General features: G+C 38.1%; 1 protein-coding gene across 1 annotated transcript in view; it reads right to left on the reverse strand.

Moving 5' to 3' along the window:
* Positions 1 to 13,742, reverse strand: part of igsf3 (immunoglobulin superfamily, member 3) — a 168,907-nt gene that overhangs the window by 83,926 nt on the left and 71,239 nt on the right. The gene's annotated exons all lie outside the window — the stretch shown is intronic.

The following is a 13,742-nucleotide window of genomic DNA, read 5'->3' on the forward strand; positions in this document are numbered from 1 at the left end:
TTAAGATGCCTTCCAGACCAGTGCCATCTTACACGACAAGAAGTAACACAGTATATCAAAAGTTTTATAACTTTTTAACCATAATTCATCGCCTCTTAATTGTTCTTCCTCTTGAAGTTAGCCGTTGTGCCTTCCCATTGATTCTATTGAATCCCATGAGCAGCATTTTCAGCGAGCCTGGAACTCGCTGAAAAATACTTTTCACTTCTGGGGACTTTAATGATTAAATCCACACCAGCAAGCCTGATATTGAACATCTTTTTTATCCATTTTAATTGGATAACAGTCATTTATTACCGCCAGCTCAAATGCTAACTCTAATGCTAACCGCCATATTGTTTTCCTTTTTGGTGTGTTAGATAGGAAAACTAATCCCTTTTAAACTCTAAAAATAAAGTTTATCACTTCTACTACAACCCCGTACAGTTTGGAGGGTCATTAAAGTTTTCACATGCAGAATAATTTTGGCAGTATGAGATGTTTTACGCACAAAGTGATTTTATGTTTCATTCAACAAGTTTTGAAAATACAAAGAAAGACATTTTGTTAGCTTGAACAGTTGCAGCTAGTAATTAAGCTAACATCCTGTAAAAGAGTTTTAAATATTGACTTCATACTGATATTCTGCTAAAAGATTAATGTAATGTTTAATCTATTCCTACTTAGATTTTCTCTTGTGATTATGGTTTGAAAAAGTCAGAAAGTCTTATCAAAAGTTGTAAAGTTTATTGCTCTTACCACAGCTCCCCATAGCGAAGGTCCTGGTCAAAGGGCATAAAAAATGTTCTCATTGCTGAATAAATCTTGGCATGGTGAGTTAAAGTTTTATGAGCACTACAGTATACAGGGATTTTATGTTTCCATTTACACAAATGTTTTGTGAACCTCGGGTCAGAATTTTAATAATCTCTAAAGCATTTTATCCAAAATGTGTGAAAGAAAGAGACAAGAGCAAACTTCTTAATGTTACTCGATTGTCAGCACGCTGAGCTGGATGGTGAATTACAAGCCAGCTAGCCAACATGACTAGTAAACCTCTAACATTACAGCATCTGTTTATGTTGGATCCTCTGAGTGAGGCCTGAAACCTGAATTATTCTTCTGAGTGGGATCTAGGCTGTAGCATAAGCCTTAGGTCCACGCAGACCTGACCCTATTCAGACGCCTACGCACAGAGTCTGATGTGTACCACCTCAAAAATGATAAATGATTGGTCCAGTGACTACCAGTCTCTAATGTCTACAGGCATATTGTGTCTACTCTAAAGTGAGATAAATGGCTGATGATGTGCACTGCTTTGTATCGCTCAGTCACTAAACAAGCGCATAAACAATACTCCATCCTCTGCTGTGACTGATTCAGTAGCCGTACATCCATCTCCTCCAACACCTCCTCAAAAAAACATCCTTCAAAACATAAAGGGAGCATGACTCCACTCACCAGTTTCATTATTAGCTGGTTAATCTTCTGCATTCCTGTATCAACGCAACAATGGGGGCTAAACGGTGCTCATAAGTTTGTCTTTTCCGGTCCCGTCTCCCTTGAGAGTTCAAGAGCTCACTGAGCTGTGGCTGGTTAAGTTACACCTTTACTGTTCATGATTTTCTTACTACTTTTTTTTTGAACCCACAGAGGGGGTTTAAGCCATTTCACACCATTTTGGACACTTTTTTAAAAAATATTTTGACTCTGATATTGCTTACAACAGGAATTTTGGAGGGTACTTCTTCCAATAGTTTTGAAATGTTAATACTTTGGCCTGTAAGCAGTCATTCATAAGCTTTATGAACTGTTAGTGACATAAAAATGCCTCATTGAAAACGATTAAAAACACAATTTTTGACTTTTGATCCCCCAGCCATTGCAGTAAAAAAATAGACAATAGAAAATAATAATAATAACATGTGTTTTATGATTATTTATGATTATTATTTATTCTGAAGTCACTTCAAATTTGCTGCTTTTCCTGTTGTTACCAAATGTTAGCCACTTTCCCATATTTTTATTTTTTTCCTATTTCCTGTAGGGGCACTATGGTAAAAAGGTATTAAATTCTTAAAATGATCATTTTTAAAAATAAATAAATTTTACAAAGCATAAAAATCAAAGTTGTTACTCGAGAGTTTTTGGGTCCTTTTACACTACGAAAATCAGGGATTCTTACATTTAAACTGGCATTGAAAGCTTTAAATTCCTAAATATTTATTAATATTTAATAGCTATGATTAAGTCTGATTTTGATTTAAGAAATCAATGCAAACAAATTTGTGTATGATGTTTATTTTTGGCAACTAACACCGTAAGTGTAACAATGAATTAAAATCCTAAAATGTAAAAAAAAAAAAAAAAGAGAGCATAAAAAATCAAAGCTGTTATTAAAGGAATCCTTCAGAGCTTTTAAAGTTAGGCTGTATGAAAGACCTAGCAGTAGGAGTGGCATTGGCCTCCAGTGATTTCAGTGAGCAGTGCTCCTTTAAGAAGGACTCGCTGGTTTAACCAGCCAGAAAGCTTGGCTATACAGTGTAACAGACTGGTACAGTTCATCCTCGGAATTTGGAAACTTTTTGGCAAAAATGGGCCACAAACAATACTGGCTTGAATGTATGCACTATTGAAAATGTTTGAAGCACTTTATTTCTTCACCCAGAAAGCCTCTGTGTTTTGTATTACTTTTTTGCAGTGCAGGCTTTGGCTACTGAATACATGCTATTGAATTGCAAAATAGAGACAAAAACTCAGAGGCTTTTTGGGTAAACATGGAAATGCTTCAAAAAAATTTTTATAGTACGTACGTTTGGGCCAACATTGTCTTTTGGCCCATTTTTTAACAAAAAATGACAACATCCCCGGAGAAACTGTGCCCATCTGTTACGCAGTGTAGCCTAGCTTTCTCTGGTCGGTACAACCAGCAAGTCCTTCTTGCAGGAGCAATGTGTAGCAAAATCACTGAAGGCTAATACCTGCATATAAAAATTATTTAATTTTTTGTGCTTTTACATCACAAACATTTGATCTTTGCATGTAAACTGGAAATGAGAAGGTTAAATTGCTTAAATATCTCATCTTCATTAAAAAATCAATGAAAAAAAGAAAAAAAGAAATTATTTTTTACTGCTGTTTATGTAAGGTGTTCATTTTTGTCCATTTACACCCAGAGTGTAACTACTTCTTTTACATAATCTGAAGTTTAATTACTAGATTCAGTTATACAAACCCATTAAATTCCGTAAAACACAGTAAATAATGCAAACATGCCTCCCCATTCCTTTTAAATAAACTGTAAATGGAACAAACAAGAATTTAAATTATTGCATTCCAATAAGCCAGATATCATAAAATGCATTTAGACAATAATTTTAATGTATTTATGTTCAATGATTTACATTGTTTGTTAATTTGCACTCAAGTTTTGGGCTTTGAAAAGCAAAAATTAAACTCTTTTGTTTAATCCTTCTTACCAGAGCCCCTTCAAACTCTTGTTTTTTTGTGATTTTTTTCCACATAAAATAATCTAAATTCTTTGTCAGGAGAAGAAACAGAATCTCAGACTTCTTCATGATAACTTTATATCCAGAATTTATCTGAAAAATCAATATTTTCACAGAATCTTCCTCTGGTTTGTTTTTTTTTTCACCGTAACACTGTTCCTTCAGGGCAAATGCAGCGTGCAGAGGTCAATAAACTGCATGTATCAAAAAAGGAATGGGGTTATTTTTTGTCTGTATTGCATGACAACCCCTTAGATCTCTTTTCACTCACACTTCTTGTCTGTATCCAGTGTTTACTGTCATATGATGGCACAAAACCTTAAAAAAAGGTCAAAGCACATGAGTCATGTCAGATATGTCTCTCTTCTGCAGGCTCAATCCCAGACTGATAGAACTATCACTATTTGATTTCAGAGGAATCTCAGCATTGTCTGCTCAAGTAAATAAAGGTGCATTTCTTTAATTTAATGATGTGCAGAAAGAGTGGGCTCCTTACACATTCTGAGTGAATTAATGGTTGATCGTATCAAACCAACACACTGTGCAAACCTTCTCATTCTGACATTTAACTGCTTCAGGGTGCAACAAATTAGTCTGAAATTTGACTTTAAAATACAGCACAATAAGCTAAATGTCTTACAGTGTCCTGTCTGATCAAAGAGGCCTCCCCACAGTCCTATCATAACACACCACAACCAATCTCCTAAAAATGTGAGGAGAGATAAAATAAAAATGAGGGGGGTATGGAGGACAGGGGTGAAGGGATATGAGAGATCTCACAGATGCCGTTATGAGATTTTCCATCGGGAGCTGTGAGGCCCCCTGTTAATGGGGCACACACTTGGCAGAGGATGTGTGAGTGCAAGTATGTCCTGAGCTATAACACAGAGGTCAGAGTGGCTGAAAGGAAAGGGCCTCTTCATTTAATAAAGGGGTCTGTGGAGCGTTCGCTCCCGTCTTTTCGTACTGTCATTCTTCTCCAGGCGCTGCCCCATTTTTCTCCTCACAGTTTTCTCCCCTCAGCCTCCATACACCCCCCCCCTCCCCCCATGCACGCCCCCTCACTCCACCACATTATCTGGTGAGTTTCCTTTTTCGTTAGTTGCTTGTCAGCACCCAATTATCACTTATGCTGTTTTTCTCCCCCTTCCTCCCCCAGCTCGTCCTCTTCATGACTGTCTTAGAACAAAGGCGGGCACGTTGCTATAAAGTGCTGATCCGTCTCTAACCAGCTTGAACTCTGCATGTCTGTCAGATAATTACCATATTGACCATATTCACCCAGTCACCATTTTCCTCTGATGCCCTTCTGAAGTAGTTTTAAATTATACTGATGGGTCCAAGGTGGCGAGTTCTACAAATTTAGGCCAAATTATCATTCTGATCTCAATTGATCATGAGAAAACAGAAACAAATCTCAATCGACATCAGCAGATTTCAAGTTCAAACATTTGATAGGACTAGAGTTGTCCAGAGGTCGTGTAAGGTTATACTCCCATATAACTGAACACATAACATCAATCTTCAGCGCAACATTGTGGACATTTATCTGCAAAGAGGAGTGAAGGCTGGTCGCACTAGCACTGCTAATGTTAGCCACATTTTTTCAAACAAACTGTGCATCGTTACAGTGTGAAGTTGGTTTACAGAAAGTGTTTACTTGTCTTAAGACTAGATGGCTTATCACAATATCCTCTCCCAATACAAAAGAAAAAAGCTAACTGGTGTTATGTTAGCTAGTAGAGCATAGAAAGGAATACTAGTTGTTAAGTAGGAAGCTAATTGAGTTGTTTACAGCTATTACTCAGCAAGGTTAGTCACTAATAGTTCCTCTTAACAGCATAATACAACACATAATGGCAAACATTTAGCTAGTGTTAAGTTTACCAATAAATAGAGCAAACTCTGTAAACTAAGAACTTACTGTAGCCTACTTGTTAACTTTGTGTTGGAAAGACAGTTGCAGGGGTTTAGCATTAGCTGTTTGTGGGCTAGCCAAGTTAGCCAGCTAGGTTAAAACACTGGCTTACCAAATAAATAATTTGAACTTTAAGAAATTACCCAGGGGCCTAGGAACATCTCTACACAACAAAATGGGAAAAGCCTAAATTCTAAGCTGGCATTTTGCTAGTCAGTAGTAGTAGAGCCTAGCAAGGAATGCTATATGTTGACTAGGAAGTTAACTAAGTTGTCGTCGAATAAAGGACTAGTCATGTGTTATCAATATGTTGCTATAACTTCAAATTAGCATTTCAGCCAGCCATAGTACTCAGCTAGGATAGTGGCCTAAAAGGTGATATTTCTTCTTAGTAGCATTTTACAAGATGGAAAGGCATACTGCACATTTAGCTAAGAGTTAAGTTTACTAGTAAATATAGAGAAAGCTAAGTGTAAACTAACTTAAGGCCGATTAACTTAGTGCCAGAAAGGAAGTTATAGGGTTTTAGTATTAGCTGTTGGTGTGCTAGCTAAGTTAGCACAGCTATACACAATAAGAAAAGAAAAAAATAAGTTCGTGAGTATCTAAGTTGGCATTATGTTAGCTAGTAAAAATAGAGCCTAGCAAGGAATGCTGTTAACAAGGACATCAGCGCTAATAATTAGATTTAACTTTAAATAAGCCTTCCAGCTGGTGACCAGCTATGTTTCTTAGCTAGCATAGTGATGAGTAGCATCAAAACTAATATTTTCTCTTGACAGCATTACACTTTAGCAAATATGAAAGGTATAAATTTAGCTAAAGTTAAGTTTGCTAGTAAATACACAGCAAACTCAGTGTTAACTGAGAGCTTATGGCTGGTTAGCTTAAAAAGAAATGTAAAGTGTTTAAGGTTAGCTGTTGGAGGGCTCCCTTCATCTTTGCAGTCGCTTTTCAATAAAGAAGAAAAATTATTAGAACATTTCAAATTTCTATCATACAACTCCTGAAACATCATCAAGACATTATAGCTGTTCAGCCGCCAAGCCTGCGAGTAACATCAGAAGAAAACGGCCTCCTTGTGAATATGTTGAATTTCACATCTCTTTTTTCATCCTAGAGTGTCAGAAAACTAGTAAAGGAAGTAACATCTGCTCCCACTTTGAGTGGGAGACACAAATAGAGCAACTCTCCCGTAGCTAATATAGCTTATCATACCTGAAGCTAGAAGCAGGGGAAAATTAAAATTGGATAGTTTTGGTCTGTCTGTCTCTTACACTCCACAAAAACAGGAAAACACAGACAGATATTCAAGCCTAGGGGGACAGCTGCTCTCTGACACACACAGTAGCAGTTTAAGTGACTGAGATACTCCCCTCTGCTTTTCCTCCCTCATATTTCCTCCAGAGCTGTGGCTCAGCCATTCTGGGTCACTGAATCACGCACAGTCCTGAGGGCTGTTTAGCTTATTAAAATTAGTTTGAAGAAACACAAACAGTTGGTTAATAACAGAACTGAGGGGCAGAGGATAACTTCTGCTTCTGTGCTGAGTTGCAAAGTGCAGTTTAAAAGGCTAACACTATCTATCAAAGCTGTTCATCACAGTTTTTCAATTATATAACCAAACCATGGTCTGGAAGTGGTCCATGCAGATTCAATTAAAATACATTAATATATTTTCTTTTTTTATGCTTAATTTTGTTGCTTTCTTATTTTCCTAATCATTTCCTGGGGATTTTGTTAATAATATAAGCTTGACTTCCTCTCAGGGTGGCTGGGGATTTTTAAGGATAGACGCAGGGAGAATGACTAGATTATATTTTGCCTGACATTTCAAGAGGGAGCAAAATAATAAAAAAATAAAAAAACATAAAAAGAACAAGTTATTACAACACAGGGAGAAGATGTATAGCTTGGATTAAAAGTAGCAAAGAACGGCAGAAAATTGTGATTAATCAGGTCAACATGCCAACATTTAGCAGGCAGCATCGAGAAATTAAAGGTCATACTTGGACACTTTCCTCATACAGTGCCTATAAAAAGAATTCACCCTTATATTGGCTTTATAAATCAATCATGGTCAATAATTTGAATATTTAACAAAAAATTTACAAAAAACCTTTAATGTCAGAGTTGAAACAGATTCCTACAAAGTAATGCCAATTAAATAAATATATGTAAAGTAAAATTAGTGACTGCATCATTATTCAACCCCTTTAAAGTGACTGACCTAATTCAACAGAGGTTCAGCCAGTTGGTGCTAACAGTCTCACAGTTAGTGAAATTGGGATCACCTGAGTGCAGTGAATGTGCCTCAAGTGATTGTAGAATAAAGACACCTTTGTCTGGCAGGTCCAGTCACTGGTTAATCTGAATTCCTTGCTACCATTACACCAGGAAGACAAAAGAACACTCCAGGTAACTCAGAAAAAAGGTTATTGAAAAGTGTAAGTCAGGGGATGGATTAAAAAAAAAAAAATCCCAGGCACCAAACACTCCCCGGAGTTCAGTTAAATCTATCGCCAAGAAATGAAAGGAACAGGGCACATGTGTAGATCTGCCTAGATCAGGACGCACTCACAAACTGAATGACCGTGAAGCACTAAGTGAGGCCACTAAGACACCTATGACTACTCTTTAAGAGTAGCTGAGTTGGGAGAAAGCAAAGTGAAAGCCACTGTTAAAGGTCACATATTATGCAAAATACACTTTTTCAGGCTTTCTAACAAAAATATGTGCCCCTGGCCCGTCCACGATCCCTTACAGAAAATTTGTGCTGAAACAAGCCGTTCTCAGATTTTTCCCCTCATGATGTCATATGGGGAGTAAGCACCACCACCCCAGGTTTGGTTGGCCCTCCCTGCTTGGAAGAAAGTTCCACCCTCCTCTCCTGATCCTCATCTCAGGAGAGCCACATCCATTAAGCCCGACTATTTCCTGAGAGGGACAGCTCATTAACATTTAAAGCCACACACACAGAAACAGCTCGTTCTGAGCAGGGCTTAAACAGAGAGTTTTAGACATAGAAAAAATCCACACTGGAGTTTTATCAACAATAGATCTCTGGGGACCTCTGAGACCAATATAAATTTGTCTTAAAGGGGTAACCTTTAAAGAAAACTAAAACTCAAAGGCAGTGGGAAACTCCATGGTCAAGTGGAAGAAAGTTCTTTGGTCTGATGAGACCAAAAATGGTGCTTTTTGACCATCAGACGAGACATTACGTTTTGCGAGCACTGTATATCACCAAAACCGCACCATCCCCACTGTGAAGCACGGTAGTGGCAGCATCATGCTGTGGGGATGCTTCTTGGCAGACATCTCTGGAAGGCTTTTTGTTCAGGAAGAGGGTAAAAATGAATGTGAAAAATATCAGAAAATCCTTGAGGACAAGAGAACGACAGCAGTGAAAGATACACAGAAATGGTTTAAAGACAACAAGGTGAATGTTCTGGAGTAGTCGAGTCTAAGCCCAGACCTCAATCCAATCAAGAACTTTTGGCTGGACTTGAAAAGGGCTGTTCACACAAGATCCCTGTGCAACCTGACAGAGCAGTTTAGCAGAAGAATGGAGTAAAATGGCAATGTCCTGATGTGCAAGCCTGATTGAGACCCATCCACGAAGACTCAGAGCTGTGATGGATGCCAAAGGTGCTTCTAATAAATACTGACTTATTTTACTTTACATATTTTTATTTAAATAGCATTATTTTGTGGAAATCTATTTCATTTTTACATTAAAGAGGTTTTTTGTATTATTTTTTGGTCAGATAAGCCAAATTATATGTACTGCTTTATAAATCAATAAAAGGGAAAAACATCTAAGGGGTTAGCGCGTTTTATAGGCACTGTAGACCTACTGGTAATGCAGAAACTACTTTGAATTAACTTTGATTCTGACAGCTTGCTAACATAGCTATTTTTGAGTTTCTGTTGAGAACATATTCAAGTGAACTCTATAAAGCATTTAAAAGTCTTCTGGTTTTTACTACTGGCAAAAAAAAAGCGGGTTTGGATAAGAAGGCAGCTGCTTTGATGAACTCGCTGTATGCTAACCGCTCAGCATCAAACAGCAGACAGACACAGTTAGCAGCTAGCTTGTGAACATAGTGGTGCATTAAGCAGGCGAAGAGCCAAAAAATCTTTCTGAAGATCAAAAATGTGTGTAAAGAGAGAGCGAAAATAGGACTTTCTGTTGTTAACTGGCCAAAAACCCTACTTCTAATTAAGAAAACAGCCTGGTGGATGTGTAAACAGGCCACCCTGCTGGCTAGCATGCTAGCCTCATCAATGTATGTCAGTGCTGTGTGCTCAACTAACCAGGCTGCCTGGAAACAGGCACAAAATAATTAACAACTACTGTATTTAGTCTAAAAGCTGTTGAATTAAGACACATTTGAACTCCTCAGGATATATATGCATTGATTTGAACAAGTTATTTAAGAAGAAAAAGTACATTTAGAGAGATAATAAAATACAAGAACAGTATCACCAACATAAGAGGTAACATAAATGGGAAACGGGAAAGCATACATTTAAATTTGGCTCAGTTTCAGTCACCTCTTTCCCTTGAATCCCACTGTCGTACTGGACTTGAAAGCCTTATGTCCATGTTCTTTTAACCGGACGTTACAAGCAGAGCAGCCGAGCTTTAACAAAAGAAAAAAGCAGAAGATGAAAAGAAAAGAAAGACAGGCAGCGAGTGAAGGAGTGGGCTTTGTTATTGTAGCGGGAGAATGGTGACGTGGCGTTAAAAGGCTGAATGTTGAGATAAGCAAGGAATCCACGGTTGGAAGAAGCTTTCAAATATGAGACGCTGTTTACACAAAGGCGGAAAAGGAGGAGGATTTAACACTAACTAAGACGCACGTAAACACATACGGACACGCAGGCGTACGCACCCGAACAAATACACAATATGACACAACCTCTCACTGAGGCCCAGCCAGGAAATGAGCCTGAGTGAGTGTTAGGAAGATGGAGAGTAAGCGGGAGATTAAAAGGCAAGGCGTGAGGAGGGGTAGTCTGAAGAGAGGTGGGAGTATGAAAGACAAATCTTACTAAGAGCATTTGAGAAGAGCTGTGCGCAAAGCTATCGTTGACTGAAATCCTTTAGAGCATCAAAGATTTACTCATCATGCCCAAACACATGAAATACCCCCCCACAACCCCATTCAGCATCACTCTCTTTCACGTTTCTCTGATCATCTTCACGAGCTTCAGACCCACTTTTCAATCATTTCATCTGTCATGTGCCTCTCTTTGACATTTTCCTTCTTCCATCTGCAAGTGAATTCTAACAACATAATTTACAACAAAATGGTGGTGCTGAAAGTCATCTTTTCCACAATGTACTGTGATGCAGACATGGACGATTCTGCACCAACGCAGAGGCAGCTCATTATCGATGCAGACGGACGCTGCTCTGCTGGACCTACCGTAAATACTTAAATAATGTTTCCATTCCAAATCAGGCTGCTTTAAATCATTTCAACGGTAGTCTGTTTTAAATGGCACTGCTTTTCAACCAATCAACTCCTGTTTTATGACAAAGCTGGCGTTAGAACACAGAAATACTCAGAAATCAGCAGTCACTTTGCTAAGAGAAACACTGAAATGCAGAGAGAGTCATGAAGAATTAGAAAAGAAGACACCAAAAAAGGTGTTTTTTTTAATCATTGGCTCAGTCAACTTTAACAGCTGTTTGAATCATCTTTTCTCAACAACTTAAAGGGTATGGTTGTTGATTGGCTGCTTAAAAACAACTTTATTGCTTTTGTCCTCTCAGAAATTGCCAGAAAGAAGTTGTAAACTTCTAAAGGGAGCAATGATTACTCTGGATTTTCTCTTAGTTGCAGTGACGTTCATGTTTGTTTCGTGCCATTTTGTGCTGTCAATGACAGACCTGCTAATAATGTAAGGTTGGGTATCATTGTATTTTTTTTCCCAATACTGGTGCTGAATTGATAATTTTAAAACAATACCGGTACCTACATGGTGCCTGAATTGAAAACTTTTAGGAGAAAAAATATGTTAATGATCAGTGAGATAAAAAAATACTTTAATGGGGCACGCAGGTGGCCTAGCGGTCTAAAGCGCAACCCGTGTACGTAGGCGGCCCCGGTTCGAATCTGACCTGTGGCCTTTCACCACATGTCTCTCCCCATTCTTGTCCCAATTCTGACTCTATCCACTGTCCTCCTCTGTCAAATAAAGGCATGAAAAAGCCAAAAAACAACCTTAATAATGGCAAAGGCAGCTTTAAACTTGGAATTGAGCTAAATATATAATCTTAGAATAAAATGTCCTAGTTCACAAATTAATACAACTGATTATTAAAACCTTCCGCTCCTGATCCTCCTCAGGAGAGCCAAATCCATTAAGCCACATCCACTTCCTGAGAGGGGCATGGCCAGAATCGGAGTCAGACAGCTCATTAACATTTAAAGCCACAGACACAGAAACAGCTCGTTCTGAGCGGGACTGAAAACAGAGGGGGTTTTAGGCATGCAAAAATCCAACACTGGTATGTTTTGGGGACCTTTGAGACCAATATAAACTTGTCTTAAAAGGGTAAAATATGTCCTCTTTAAAGTAAATTTAAATCACACAGTTACATAAATCTATATTAAATATATATTTATAATTTTAAAACATATTGATCTGTTGATAGTGCGCACACAAACTTAGTTTCCCCCTCTGCACAAATCAGGGCCTGGGCCCCAAAACCATAAAGTCTAGATTCACCCCTGCTCTGAAACCAATGAACACACGTCATGTCCGTCAGGTTAATAGTCACTTTTAGGATGACACCAACATCTTTGTTTTGATTTAGCATCAGATAGGGATGCACGTGGTTAAACGTTCGCTTAAATTAATTACCGATCATTTTTTTATAAACACAGGCTTGAATCCTAGTCTATAATGCTCTATTAAACTGTCACCTGCCACTAGAGGCCGCTGTAGCTTCAGTTAAAAGCTGCTGCCTTCCTGTCTGAGCTTTCCTTGTCACTTTGCTGGGTGTAAATACGAGAAGTTTAGCTGTTAGCATGTAGTTGGAACAGCGCGGTATGACCGTTTTTAGAGTAGTAAATGGAAATAAAGTAGTATAAAGGCTGTTGAGGATTGAACTCGTGTATAAATTCTCAACCAAAGTGAAAAGAGGCGAAATATCGAAGCACGACATTAATCTGCAAAGAGGAACGAAGGCTAGTGGAGCTAGCTGCTAATGTTAGCCACGCTAAACGGGGTAGCCACTTACATGATGACCCTGTGAGGAATTTGACTGTTTTGTAAGTATTTACTCCTCTTTAGACTAGTCAGTCCAGTGCAATTTAAACAAGCATTTAGCTGATATATCATTAATATATTAACATTATTCAGTTAAATGATATAATCAAGTGATTTTTGTTATGAAAAACTGCACTGACATTGATATGTTTATAAGTCTGCTTGCCTCCATTGATAAAAACGTCGCCATAATCACTGATATAGAAAAAGGAGGATGAATTGGGTGAATCGTAATACTTGCTGATACTGACTTGAATCAAATTGTTTGCCCAATAATCATAAGCATAACTGAATTTAACCCCTTAAAGCCTGTTGTCGTAAATTTGACACATACTTTTATAATACTTCTATCTATCAATATGCTTAATAAATTACTCAAAAAAACGTATAAATACAATCTGATAAATGATAAAAATGCCTCAAATAGATTATCAGTTACCATAAACACCTAATGAATGAAATGAGATACTAAAAATATAGGCCTATTTGTTAAATTTTGTGGAAGTTTGGATTTTTTTAAATTCAGTAGAATGAACATTTGAACATTTCAGTTCCAGAAAAATAGAATTTTCTGGCTGTTATTTATGTTTTAGGCATTAAGGGGTTAATTGTGACACATGTGACTAGATGCACACTTCACTACAAACGCTCTGCTCTGTTAAGAAAGAAAGACATTTATACTGGCGCCTAAGCTGTTCCTGTGTGTGTTTGTTTTCTCCATCAGCGCCGCCGTCCTGGTCGAGGTTGTTAGCTCATGAGCAGGGTTTTTGCTCCGTCTGCCAACATCAGCACAAACACACACCCCAGAGTCATTACTGCTCGTACACACATGCACCAACACGCACAAATAACAGTAGCCCGTCCACCTACAGGCACACGTGAATGTGCACCATGTGCAATAACCCGCGTTTGCACACAAGCACTCCTTCCCACTTGTACACTATAAACAGCATTTATCAAGAATATTATGATTCAAATATCACTGGAGGTGCAAGTATTAAAACTAATAAGCTCCGTCCCTCTGCTGCACTTACTGTCTCCATCTC

This window comes from Cheilinus undulatus, linkage group 15 (assembly GCF_018320785.1).
Source record: "Cheilinus undulatus linkage group 15, ASM1832078v1, whole genome shotgun sequence".
Lineage (NCBI taxonomy): Eukaryota > Metazoa > Chordata > Actinopteri > Labriformes > Labridae > Cheilinus > Cheilinus undulatus.